The sequence below is a fragment of the Balaenoptera ricei genome, chromosome 18, assembly GCF_028023285.1.
Source record: "Balaenoptera ricei isolate mBalRic1 chromosome 18, mBalRic1.hap2, whole genome shotgun sequence".
In the NCBI taxonomy this organism is placed as follows: domain Eukaryota; kingdom Metazoa; phylum Chordata; class Mammalia; order Artiodactyla; family Balaenopteridae; genus Balaenoptera; species Balaenoptera ricei.
The window spans coordinates 55,297,670-55,311,120 of record NC_082656.1 but is presented as its reverse complement, the minus strand read 5'-3'; positions in this window follow the sequence as shown (position 1 = coordinate 55,311,120).

The window sequence follows — 13,451 nt, the reverse complement described above, 5'->3', positions numbered from 1 at the left end:
CCAATGGCACCTTGTGTCTTTCCATCTCTGGTTTCCTGCCTTTGGAGCAATTTCATTGTTTAATCATTATTGTACCATAGGTGAAAGTTGAAAGGCTGAAATGAGATTTTGGAATCACTCATTTCAGTTCATAAGCTCCTTTTGAGTGCAAGATGGGATGAAATTGATAAGATGAGAAGTTCCTACTTGACAGGAGATAGAAATGATAACAAAATTTAATACAAGGCAAAATGAAGTGACCACTAAATAACTGTGTACTGACTGCTCTTGAGGTTCAAGTGTCTGTATCTCTTAACACATAATCCCTTTCTTTCCCTAACAAAAATAATCTAGAATTAGCATTTACTCTTTTCCCATATCATTATCTTAAACTCAGCCTAGTGTTTCAGAGGTTTCTATGAGTTATCCCTCACCTTTGCTGGATTTCAGCTGCCTCATCTGAGCTGGGTATTTTGAGATATAGGTGTTCTGAATTCAGGAGCTATATGAGAAGTACAAGAGAGCAAAACCCAGGCAGAACCCTCTCTCAGGAGTCACCAAAAAGAGCCTACCTTCTCTTGAACTGTTAGTTGTCAAGTTACAAAAATAATAATCATGCCCACATAATTCATTATAGTAAATGTAGGCAGAATAAATACAATTTAGATTCTTGGAAGAAAACCAAAAGATGTGGCAGCTCTAAGATGGAAATATCCCGAAATCCAAAGAGTGCAGAGGCCAAGCTTGTGAAGAACAATGTATCTGGCTGGACCGACTTGCTTTCAGTTGTTAGTCAGCCTCAGAAGTGACAACGTTAAATAATCAACAGATCCAATGTGCATACCCAAATCAGAAAATCTCACTGAACACCTTCAGGATTCAAGGCTCGCTTAAGCACAGGGAATAACTCCATCACGGTAGGAAGGCAGCACGTGTAATGGAAAAAGCATCAAAGGTCAAAAAAACAATATGATATCTTTGATTGTTTCATCATTATGGTTGACCTCAAACAAGTCAGTTAATATCTTAGAGTTCCAGTCGAATTATCTATAAAATGTAGATATTAATATTCCCAACCTAATTCTTACATGGAATCAACAAATTTTTAGCGTACTTACTACATAATTTTATTGTCGCCTCTAAAACATAGGTATACTCAAATGCAGAAGACATAGTTCCTGCCCTCCAGCAACTCACAATCACAATAGACAAATTAAACAAATTAAAGCAATTAATTTGTTATAGATACTAGAATATAGATACATATGCAGTAAGAATCGAGAGTTCAGGGAAACTCATCAGAGGGGTTGGGCCTTAAAGGAAGTTTTGAATTGAGCTTTAAAGGAAGTTTTCCCAGCAGACCAGGAGTTACTGACATTACCGGCAAAATGACCATCTAATAGGGAAACTTAAGGGGTGAACCAGCACGGCCAGTTCAGGAAAAGGGCTGACCCGCAACACGTTAAAGGAGGGGTTGTGAGAGGTGGGGCTGGAGAGATCACAGGGCCTGTGTTCCTCACAGAAGGGTTTGCCCTTTTCCACGGCCAGTGTCTCTCAAGTATCTGAGGACCGCCTGCTGCAGACTTATCTGGATGCTTGTTTAAAATGCAGATTCCTGACCTTCAACTCTGATTCACATCATCAGAACCTCTGGGGTGGGACCCAGAAGTCTTTAACAAAGACTTCAAGTAGCTCTTATACATCTAAAATTGGGGAAGCCCTGCAGTGTAGAGATTTGAAGAACACTGGGTATTTTAAACAAGAAATAACAGAGTAAATTCTGTTCTCATGAGACACTGCTTTGGAAGCAATGTGGAGCAGGATTGCGAGATGGAAAGCAAGGGGGTGGGTTAAACAGCTACTGCAATTGACAGGCGAGAGAGATGCGGGTCTGAGGGAGGAAAGTGTGTGAAGATGGTGGAGGCCAGATCTGGAAAGACACGGTCATCGTAACCCACGAAGCAGATAGATGTGTAAGGTAAAGTTCTTAAGAGGTTTCTGGCTGGATGGCCGTTAATCTGGATCAGGGATCAGCGTACTATAGGCCAAGCCAAAGCCAGCCTACTGGCCAACTTTCGTAAATAAAGTCTTGGGAAGAGAACCACATTCATTTGTTTACATGTTGACTATAGCTGCCCTTCACTACAACAGCACAACTGTGATAGAAACTGCACGGCCCGCAAAGCCTGAAGTATTTACTATCTGGCCTTTGCAGAAAACATTTGCCAGCCCCTGACTTAGATAAACAGCATTAAGGGAAAAGAGAGGTAGCAATTGAATTGGAGGAGAAAAAAAGAAATCTGGAGATGATATGAAGTCTGTTTGGGGTAGAATGAGCTTACGGTACCATGGAGCAACCACGGAGAAACTTAGGAGCTCTATCGGAATGCAAGACGAAAATGTGTTTATCATGGTTTAGAGATGCTAATTAAAGGGAGGAAATGTTCAAGGAGAATCCAAAAAAGTAGAAAAAAAGAATAAAATAACGGGAGTCACAAATGCATGAGGAGTGAACAGAGAAGAGAAATTCAGAAGACACTGTAAGAAACAAGGAAGGCTGGTGTCCCCAGAGTCATGGGAAGGTACTGCAAAAACAAAGAAGTAGGCTGTCAATCAGAGTAAAATGAGAATGTTCAAAGGAACCTTTGAAATTGGCAATTTGAGAAACATCAGAGAACTCATCTGGAGCAGTTTGTGTGCGTGTGTGTGTGTGTGTGAGAGAGAGAGAGAGAGATGATGATGATAACATATCTCTATTTTCTCATCTCCTATTAACTCATTAATACACATTTTATATATATGTCATATAGCATGTCACCTTAGCAACAGAGAAGGATTAAGCATTTGGTTAAAGATAGCGTATTAAAAATATATGCTTTTTTCCTCATGCTCCTTCCAAAACTCCTCTAAAATGACAGGAAAAAAAATGTTTAAAGGTATAAACCCACAAAGACAGAGATGAAAGAGGAGATAGCAGCTGACTAGAAATGTTAACGATATTGTGTAAGATGAAAACCAGAGAGATGAGGGACCACAGAGTCAGATTTGGGCTTTCCCTACACAGTGTCTGCCAGGGAGGCAAGCCGACCTGTTTCACAGCCCAGAAGAGGCTCAGGAGTTGGAGGAGCAGGTGTCTTTGAAGACAAGGGACGGAAGTGAAGCGAGAAACAAAAGATTCTATTAAAATTCTAAGAGATCAGACTCAAGCATCCATCTCCAGCCTGTACAACCAGTGATTGCTCCAAGTCAGCTGAAGACATGTAGCTTATCTTCCAGAGAGGTTGTGCCTGATATCCGTGGACTTGGTCACACAATGAGGACAGCTGAAGGTGGGAAGGGACGGAGGCCCTTTACTGGAATCAGAAGGATTAAGCAAAGGCCTGCCTTATAGACAGTGAGAGCTTCAGCCCTCATCCCCCACTAGACACACCAGAAGAGTGACGTCAGCCTTCTACATCCTGGCAAGAGACTGAAGATTCTGTTCTGGGGAAATAACCAGCTCAACTCAAGGAAAAGAATACTTACAGGTATCAATATTGAGGGTGAGCAAGGTTCTCACTGAAATGGGTTTTCTGCCCCACCACACACATAGAATTTCCAATCTGCCCCTTGGTGCCACAGGTTGAAATCTGAACAAGCAGGCAAAGACCAATAGACATTTTAGGAAAATGTCTGAAGTGAAAGAACCTGAAACAAAGAGAAAAAAGTGGGGAGACTGAGGAAACAAAAGTGCAGAGAGCACAAGAAAAAAATACAACAAAATTGTAACTGATTTTCCCAGAGTAATAAACAACAAACAGCAAAAACTGGATGCTGTATAAATAAAAGGGACATTCAAAGATGGAAAAAATGCTCCCAGAAAATGAAAATATGATGGGAGAAATAAAATAAAATTAAAGGATTTCAGAGATGAAGTTGAGGGAAAGTAGAATGTAAAGCTATTCTCCCAAAATGTGCTTAAGCTAAACTGAGGAAGGAAATTAAGGAATCCAGGAAACAGGTGAATCCAGCACAGGAAAGACTCAAAAACTATTCCCAGGATGATTGAGGGGGAAAAAATACTGTTTAACCTGTCTACAATGCAGTTAAGCTAGTTAGGAGCTGAAGACCAGAGGAAGTATCTCTCCAAGAAAAAGTAGAACAGAGAGATTGCTTTTTATGTTTGACCATATTTACAGGAGTTTATAAGTCTATGAAAGCATCTAAGGATAAATGGATAACAGTTACATAGAATGTAAGCAAACAAAAAAAGTAATTATACAATTATTCATCTCCAAAATTTTTTCTTGCAGGGAAAAATAATCATAATAGGTACATGACTTGGATATAAGTTAATTTATGTTGTCAATATGAACACCGAAGACTGTTTTAAATAGTCTTGTGACACAAATAAATTTGTGATCTAAATAAATTGGAAGAAAAGAGGAAGAAAAGTGTATATGATGGTTATGGTGCAACAAATGTAAATCTTAATTTTCTATGGTAAAAACCTAACACCCAACTTGGGAAAACAATTTGCAGACTATCTAGAAAAGTTGAAGATATGCTTATCCTATGACCAAAATTTCTACTTGTAGAGAAACTGCTTATGTGACCAGGATACAAATATCAGAATGTTCATAGAAGTATTGTCTGTTTAGGCCTAAAATGGAAAAACTCTAACTCCATCTATGATAATTTCTATGATAATTTTCTGTGGCTAGAGTTTTTGGTATAGCCATACAATGAAGTACTCTACTACAGTTTTCTCATTCTCAGCACTATTTATATTACATATGTGTTATACATTATATTATATAAGTACTATATAAAATTACATTTTTATGCATATATTATTTATTATGTACATATGACATAAAATATGATGCACTTTATATACTACGAAATTTGTATAATTATTTCTTTAAGTATACATGCCTTATGCCCTTTTCTATAGTTGTGTTATAGTTTATAATTTAAGAAGTAAAACAAACAGGAAAAATATAGATAACACCTAATTGAAAAATCGAGAATAGCAGTAAAAGTATGTCATTTAGGAATATAAAAGGAAAAGCCTGAAAAAGCTAGGAAAAAAAGAAAGTTATTATTTAAGGGTACAGAATTCACAAAAGCAAAGGATATGGGGAAGGGGCAGGAAGCAGCTATTACTCATTATAAACCTTCTTACAGTAAACTAGGTGCATATGTTAGTTTAATAAATATAAAAATTAATTTTGCAAAATGGAATAGTGGTAGAGTGAGGCATGTGAATGCATTTCCTGGGTCATATGCTCTATAATCATTCTGGCTAGGTTTTTTTATGCTGCTTATTAATCACAGTGGTGTTTATTATTTGCAGAGTGTCTGTATTCCTTGGAGTTGGCAGAAGTATGACAAGGTTATTTTACTAAACAGATACTATAGAAGCATTTTGTAATGTTGACTAAAGATTAAGTGAATAAATTCCAAAGGGGATTTTAAAACTATAATACATTCAATATAATAAGCAGGTAAATTCAAATGCCTTACTAAATTAATTCTTGAAAGTATAAGCTTTTTGGCAAATCAAAGGAAACAGGGGAAAAGGAAAACAATGGCTGAAAGTGAAGTTCATTTTAATATGTTGTAGGTGGTGCTAGAAAAATGATCTTTTCCAAGAGGTTGAAACATAGTATAATCAACAAGACATGAATAAGCATTATCTTAGTCACTTTTAGACTAGGAAAGTTGTTATTATTTCAGTTGTTTAAATTGACATTGTAGTCGTTTGGAAACTCGCTGTTCAGTACGTTTTAAAAAGATTGTGGAGAAAGCCAAGTTATAAATCTGAGATAAGCAACACTGTTTATTTATTCCTATCAGCAGCCCCAAAATCAATCACACAACATGGAGCTCAGTAAGAACTCTGACAGGAAAAGCGCAGAGGAGCCCAGACTCTACGGCACTTAGGGAAGGCTTCCTAGGGCAGGTGACATTTAGGCTGAAGTCTGAGCATGAGTGGGAGTTAGCTAGACAGAGGTCATAAACAAAGAAATTTCTCCCAGGAGAGAAGACAGCACCGCATAGCCTAGAGATGAGCGAGAACACGATCTCTGAAGATGTGGTTGTGTGTCTCTATGTACGCACATGCATGTGCATGGGTGTGTATGTCTCTGTGCATGTGTACGTGCGTGTGTATCTGAACTGTGTGTATGTCTCTGTGTGTACGTGTGTTTGTGTATGTGTGTGTAGCATCAGGGCAAGAGAACAGTGACAGTCAGGTGAACAAATCTAGTTCAGAAAGGCTCTTCAAAAATAAGAGGTTCAGATTTGACCTGGGTAGCGATGGGGAGACACTAAATACTTTTAATCCAGGGATGTGCACTTAGAAAGATCACCATGGATGCACTGTAGACAGTTAAAGAGAGCAAAACTGGAATTCCAGAAACCAGTTAAAAGGTCATAGGTGATTTAGGTGACAGATATGGTGCCCTAGACTAGGGTAATAGTCCTGGAAAGATGTAGCTGGACTAAAGAGATATTTAGAAGATATGTCAACAGGACCTCACCTAGTGATGAATGAAAAGTGAGGGTCAGGTAATTAAAGAGTCAACGACACATCCCAGGTGTCTGGCTTGGGTGATGTCGTTCACGGAGAGGGGGAATCACAAGGGAAAGGAAGCCTGAAATTATTTTGAAGGGTGTGTGTGTGTAGGTGTGTGTGTGTGTGTGCATGCCACAGTGAGGGGAGAACATGTATTTGAGTTGGCATCTCTTAAACTTGAGGAGCTTGTAAATCATTTGTCTTTTTTTATACGTGAGAATCTTGAGAGTTTACATAATGATGGGGGTAAACTGCTAGAGAGGGAGAGGTAAAAGATACAGAAGATTTGGGGGATATTGTAAAGAAGAAAACCCTGAGAAAGTGTGAGGAGATGGGATTGGAGTTCTACAAGGACAGATTGGGTTTAGACTGGAAGAGAGAGAGAGAAACAACTTTTTTTTAAAAAATTGAGATGTAATTGGCATATAACATTATACTAGAAACAACTCTTCTGATTAATCTTGGTTCGAGTCTCTGTTTTCTCCTCCACTTCTAAAAAGTTGTTATTGAGACACACATAACCATATATCTACAAAATACATTCTGGAATACTGAAATAGATGATATTTAATTCATTAATTGTACAGAAAATCTTCCTTATTCATAATAAACCATGGTGGGGACAACAGGACTTTGTTGAGATTATTATGAGAGAAAGTTGCTTAATTGTTTTCTATAAATATTGGGCCACAGCTTGAGTTGAAATTGTAAATTCCTTGGAACTTTGTGATTATGCCTCTGCCTCTTTTGTAACCCCCCAGGTGCTTTACATGATACTTTGTTCACTGTGGATATTCAGAAATGCTGACCACCAGCTTATAGTCATTTAAGTGCAGATTTAAATTTTTGTTTATTAGATGACTTGGGTAAGCAGGAAAACTCAAAAAATAGTGATTGACGACAAATTTTAAATTCTATTTCAGATAACACAATAAATATTGGTAGCTAGACTACCATTAAGCATTCTGGATATATCAAGAACTGTGGAGCTTTAAAATGCTTTCAAAGAAGGAGAGAGTCTACATTTCTTTTAAAGAGGAAATCAATTTTGACTGTCATAAAATTATTCCTAAATCACCAGTGTTGGATGCATGGTTGAGTCTTAAGCACGTAGGACAGAAGGTTACCTTTCATGTCCTTCTTTCCCATTTTAGTTCTTCAACCTAATGCATATGGTCTTCCAGCCTTACCATCCAAGGAAACGCCTGGGTCAAGATCACCTAAAACTTCATGTTGTCAAACTCAATAGGCATTAGTTACTCTGTCCTCAGACCTCTAAGAAGCAATTGGCACAACTGACTGCTATCCCCTCCTTTAAACACTCTCTTCATGATTCCCATGCCCCGTGTGCTGGTTTTCTTTCTGCTTCATCGACCGTCTCTCCTTAGATTCCTCTGTCTCTTGACCCAGCCTCTATCATGCTCATGGAGGCTGGGTTCCTCGCCTGTTCTTTTTCTCTCCCTCCATTCTCTTCATAGCTGATTGCATCCATTCCCACAGCCTTGAATTAGCTGTTGACTTCCACATTGGTATCATTAACCCAGGCCTCTTCTGATGCTCCATACTTCTCTTTAAAACATCCTTTTGGAGGCTTCCCTGGTGGCGCAGTGGTTGGGAGTCCGCCTGCCAATGCGGGGGACACGGGTTCGGGCCCTGGTCCGGGAGGATCCCACATGCCGCAGAGCAGCTGGGCCCGTGTGCCAAAACTACTGAGCCTGTGCTCTAAAGCCTGCGAGCCACAACTACTGAAGCCCGTACACCTGGAGCCAATGCTCCGCAACGGGAGAGGCCATCGCAGTGAGAAGCCTGTGCACCTCAGCAAAGAGTGGCCCCCGCTCGCCCCAACTGGAGAAAGCCTGCGTGCAGCAATGAAGACCCAACGCGGCCAAAAAAAAAAAAAAATCCTTTTGGCTTCTCCACTTGGGAGTCCCATGAACATAGGAAACATGACATATCTAAAACAAAATTCTTGATTTTCTCATCAAATCTCTTTTCCACCTCACCACTCTCAGTATGCCTCTGTTAAGCCAAGTGTACTACCAGCCACCGCCCCACCCCCCAAAAAATAGAAATGTTGATTCCTTCCTTTTCCGTACTTGTCATGTCCAATGCAATAGAAAGTTCTGCCTCTGGGTTCTATTCCATGATGTCTCTCAAATCCATGCACTTTTCTCTTTCTCTGCCTCTGCAAGGCAGGTAAAGCTATCATCATCTGGGTATTGTAACTGCCTACTGATTGGTCTCTCCACTTCCATATTTGTAAAATTATAATATTTTAAAATGTTTATTGGATCATGTCACTACCTCAGTTTAACCCCTCAATAAACTCACCTGGTGCTTGGAATAAAATCCAAAGTCTTTAACATGACCTATGAAGCCTACATGATGTTGACTTCTCCTATCTCTCCAACCACATCTTGAGTCACTCTCTTTTTCTTCCCATCACCTAAGCATAAGGGTCTTCCAGGAGATCCTCAAAGCCAACCACTTTTCTGCCTCAGGGCCTTTGCACGTGCAAAATCGTTAGAACACTCTTCCTCCTCCCCACTGTTTGCCATGCATGGCTAGCTCCTTTTTTTCTTTCAGATCTCAGCTTAAATGCCATCTCTCCTAAATGTGATATCTCCTCTAAAGGGAATATTTAAGCTGAGACAGGAAAAAAAAGACTTTCCTATCTAAAGTAGATTCTTTTTTAATTTTTTGTCTGAGCCCTTTGCATGCTTCCTTCATAGCCCTTATCACAATTTGTGATTCCTTTATCTTTTGTTCACTTACTTGATTTGTGGGAGGGGCTCTCTCCCAGGCAAAACTCCTTAAGGGCAGGGTCTTACCCTCATTGGTGAGTAAGGGTCTTACCTTACTCACTATTGTACACTTGGCACAAATGCCCAAGAACTATTTATTAAATGAGTACAATATCCTCTATAAAAAATACTCTCTGAAATAATTTTAAGATAATTGTTTACTCAGCCTTAAACTTTCTCTTGTTCTGGACAAATAATTCAACTACATGAAACCTTTCAAAGATTTTCTGTCCTCTAATAAATTGCTTGGTTTTATAATTCTTTCCTGAATTGAGTTAATTCTTTTCTTCTGTTCATTTACTCTGGTCGGGGAGAGAGCGATAAGAAGAGCTATCCCAGTAGAGTACTTTTTTCATCTTTCCTCAAGCCAGGAGCCTATTCTGACCCCAGTGTTCTGGGGAAACACCACATCTTACCTGTCATCAGTAGAGCGACTCGACTCTAACTCAGACAAACGGCCTTTCTTTCATGGAAAAGGAGGAGATTGATAGTATAGTGAAGTTAGATTGATTTTTCAATTTTCTTCTGTAAAACAATTATTTTTCCACTTACCCAGCCAGACATCTTAACAAACATGTACTCTGTCTAACAAACCATTTGAAGTTTGCCTTTAGCAAGAAAATACGAACTAAGAAATCACCTTAGAGAAAAGCAGCACATCATTTGTTTCCAGGACTATTGCTTGAGAAATTATTTTTTGAAGGTCACCTTTAAGTTTTCAATCTGTTGTAAACCAATGTCAATAGATCAAGACACAACAAATAGAATAATAAATTCAGATAAACCCCAATACATCCAAAAAAACTATAGGCTATTCAGCTCACAACAGCAATTGGGAACCAGTAAGTGAGGCTAGTGTCAATCCAAAAAACCCACCACTGTGTGTCATGATGAGTTCCCTGTAATACAATCCACCACTTAGGGACAATGAGAGGAATGTCCTACTTTTCTTGTCTCTAATGATCATCCCAAATGGTAAAATCTCTTTAAAAGCACTTCCACACACTTACCTGGCTTCAACCTTTAGCTCTATTACTTAGGAGAAGCGTTATGAATCACACAAAAGGATTTCTAGTGTATCCTTTTCCAAATATTGTGGTTCCTAAGAAACCAATTGTGTCAAAAGAAAAGGTAAGGAGTAAGACCACATGTAGTATGAAACCAAAAGGAAAATACAAAATCAGGATGCTGCATGTTGTTTTTCTTGTTCAGGGATTGGTAATAAATACGTGATATGCAAAGGGAGCTGATAAATAGTGGATATGAAGAGACATGTCCCTTCCATCTTATGAGCATGTGATAGCTGGCCTCATGCAGCTATTAACTATCACTTACAGCCAGGATCTGCACATATTCATGCCTTTAAATTTTAGTACTTGCAAGTTGAGCCAGAGAGCAATCTTCCTAACCGCTTACCTCACCCCATACGCACACATGCGCGTGCGCGCACAAACACACACACACACACACACACACACGAGCATTTACAGAGAGACTCCCCACCTCCAACTCCACAAAGCATTTTTAAAACCCAGCCCTGGATGAGAAAATAAAACCCTTTCCTTTCCTCAGTAGCAGCCTCCGTTATCAGTTCTGGAGGCCGGGAAGTCCCAGATCAGGGCCAGCAGATTTGATATCTGGTGAGAGCCCTCTTCCTGGTTCACAGATGGCTGTCTTCTCCCTGTGTCCTCACATGACAGAAGGGGTGAGGGAGCTCTCTGGGGCTTTTTTAAAAAATTTATTTATTTTTGGCTGCATTGGGTCTTCATTGCTGCGCGTGGGCTTTCTCTATTTGTGGTGAGCGGGGGCTACTCTTCGTTGCGGTGCACAGGCTTCTCATTGCAGTGGCCTCTCTTGTTGCAGAGCACGGGCTCTAGGCACGTGGCTTCAGTAGTTGTGGCACGCGGGCTTCAGTAGTTGTGGCTCACAGGCTCTAGAGCGCAGGCTCAGTAGTTGTGGCGCACAGGCTTTGTTGCTCCATGGCATGTGGAATCTTCCTGGATCAGGGTTCGAACCCGTGTCCCATGAATTGACAGGCAGATTTTTAACCACTGCACCACCAGGGAAGCTCTCTGGGGCTCTTTTAGAAGGATATTACCCCATTCATGAGAGCTCCATTCTCATGACCTAATCACCTCGCAAAGACCCCACCTCCAAATAATATCACATTGATGATTAAGTTTCAATATATGAATTTTGAGGGGACACAAACATTCAATCTACGGCACCCTCTTTCTCTGCTTTATTTGTCCCCAAAGCAATGCTTATCAGATCTGCCACCTTATACATTTACTTGTTTTGCTGTCTATCTTTCTCAGATAGAATCACAGCTCCACAAGGGCAGGGAATCTTGGTTTACTATTCTAAGCCTAGCACATACAGCAGTGCGTGGAACATGATAGACACACAACAAATATTGGCTGAGTTAATCCATTCATTCATCAAGTATTTGTGATGAACCTGTTTGGTTCCAGGCCAGTTATTGTTGACTGTTGTTGCCAGGATCACATAGCTGGTTGGACACAGAGCCAGAATAAGTGCTCAGGTCTCCTGACTCCCTGCCCTGTGCTCTTGCCAGTAGATCATACTGTCTTCTACTTAGGAACTACTGTGTCCAATAACTGCTTAGACAAATGGACAGATTTTCTACAACGTGTGTATCTAAAAAGACATGAGGTGATGCCCACGTGGTATGTCATATTCTTCTAGATTCTTTAAATTAAAAATCAAAAAGACAACAACTATATACTTAAAAAAACATTCTGCATTTTAAAGTGCATCAAATAAGGGTGAAATGATGAAAGTGAACTTTCCTATTTCTTTGCATTTTAGACATTAGATTATGGATAATTGACCTGGTCTGTTTGAAAGGAATAAGACAGCAACAACTCAGGAACAGGAAGCAAGTCATTTTTTTTCCTGGCAATGTTTTTCAATTGAACAAGTAAACATGAGTATATCTACCTCCTGAACATTGCATAATACCAACTTTAAAACTGCCTACTGAAAACAAATGTGCATCCTTTTATTGCTATTCTAAGCCACTGGATAACTTCGGATACAATAAGTGAGTTTTTTCAGTAATGAACAACGCAGTTTAGAAACAATAATAACAAGCTCTACTTTAATCAGTCTTTTCTGTAATTCAAATAACTAAGAAAAGTTTATTATTCCAATTTTATAAAGGTAGAAACAGTGATACACATTTTATATACATTTTATTAAACAAAATATATATTTTATTAAATCCACAAAATGCCATTTGAATTCCCTGCTCCTTCTAAATACCTGGCAAAGTCCGAGACTCAGGAGATGAGAGTGGGATTATAAGAGATGTAAAAATATTTGGATCCCTGCTTCAGAATTTAGCTAAGTCTCCCTTTCCTTTAAAAAGAAAATAGAGGGGCTTCCCTGGTGACGCAGTAGTTAAGAATCCACCTGCCAATGCAGGGGACAAGTGTTCGAGCCCTGGTCCAGGAAGATCCCACATGCCACGGAGCAACTAAGCCCGTGCACCACAACTACTGAGCCTGCGCTCTAGAGCCCGCGAGCCACAACTACTGAAGCCTGCACCCCTAGACCCTGTGCTCTGCAACAAGAGAAGCCACTGCAATGAGAAGCCCACGCAATGCAGCAAAGAGTAGCCCCTACTCATCGCAACTAGAGAAAGCCTACACGCAGCAATGAAGACCCAACGCAGCCAAAAATAAATAAATTAAATAAATAAATGAAAAAAAAAAAAAAGAAAATAGAAACTTTAGAAGTTTAGGGTAAAAATGCCATTCTACTCTTTATTGCAATTTAACCAGTGTTCCACGGATAATCAAACTGAACTAATGGCAAGAAAGGTTAAATTCTAACTTTTGAGACTACAAAATTTACTTAAAATAATTTCTGGACCAATTTCCCAGCACACATAAAATCCTTTGTTTATTCACCTTTTTTCCTAATCTCAACATCTTAATTGTACCCATTTCCCCATAAGGAAGCACAGATCACCTCTTATTCTTATTTTAATTATGATATTATCAGGTGCTCTGGGTTCTCCAAAGGGTGTTCCCAGGGTAGCTGAGTGTCATCAGATAGAGCTGATTTCAAGCAGAAAC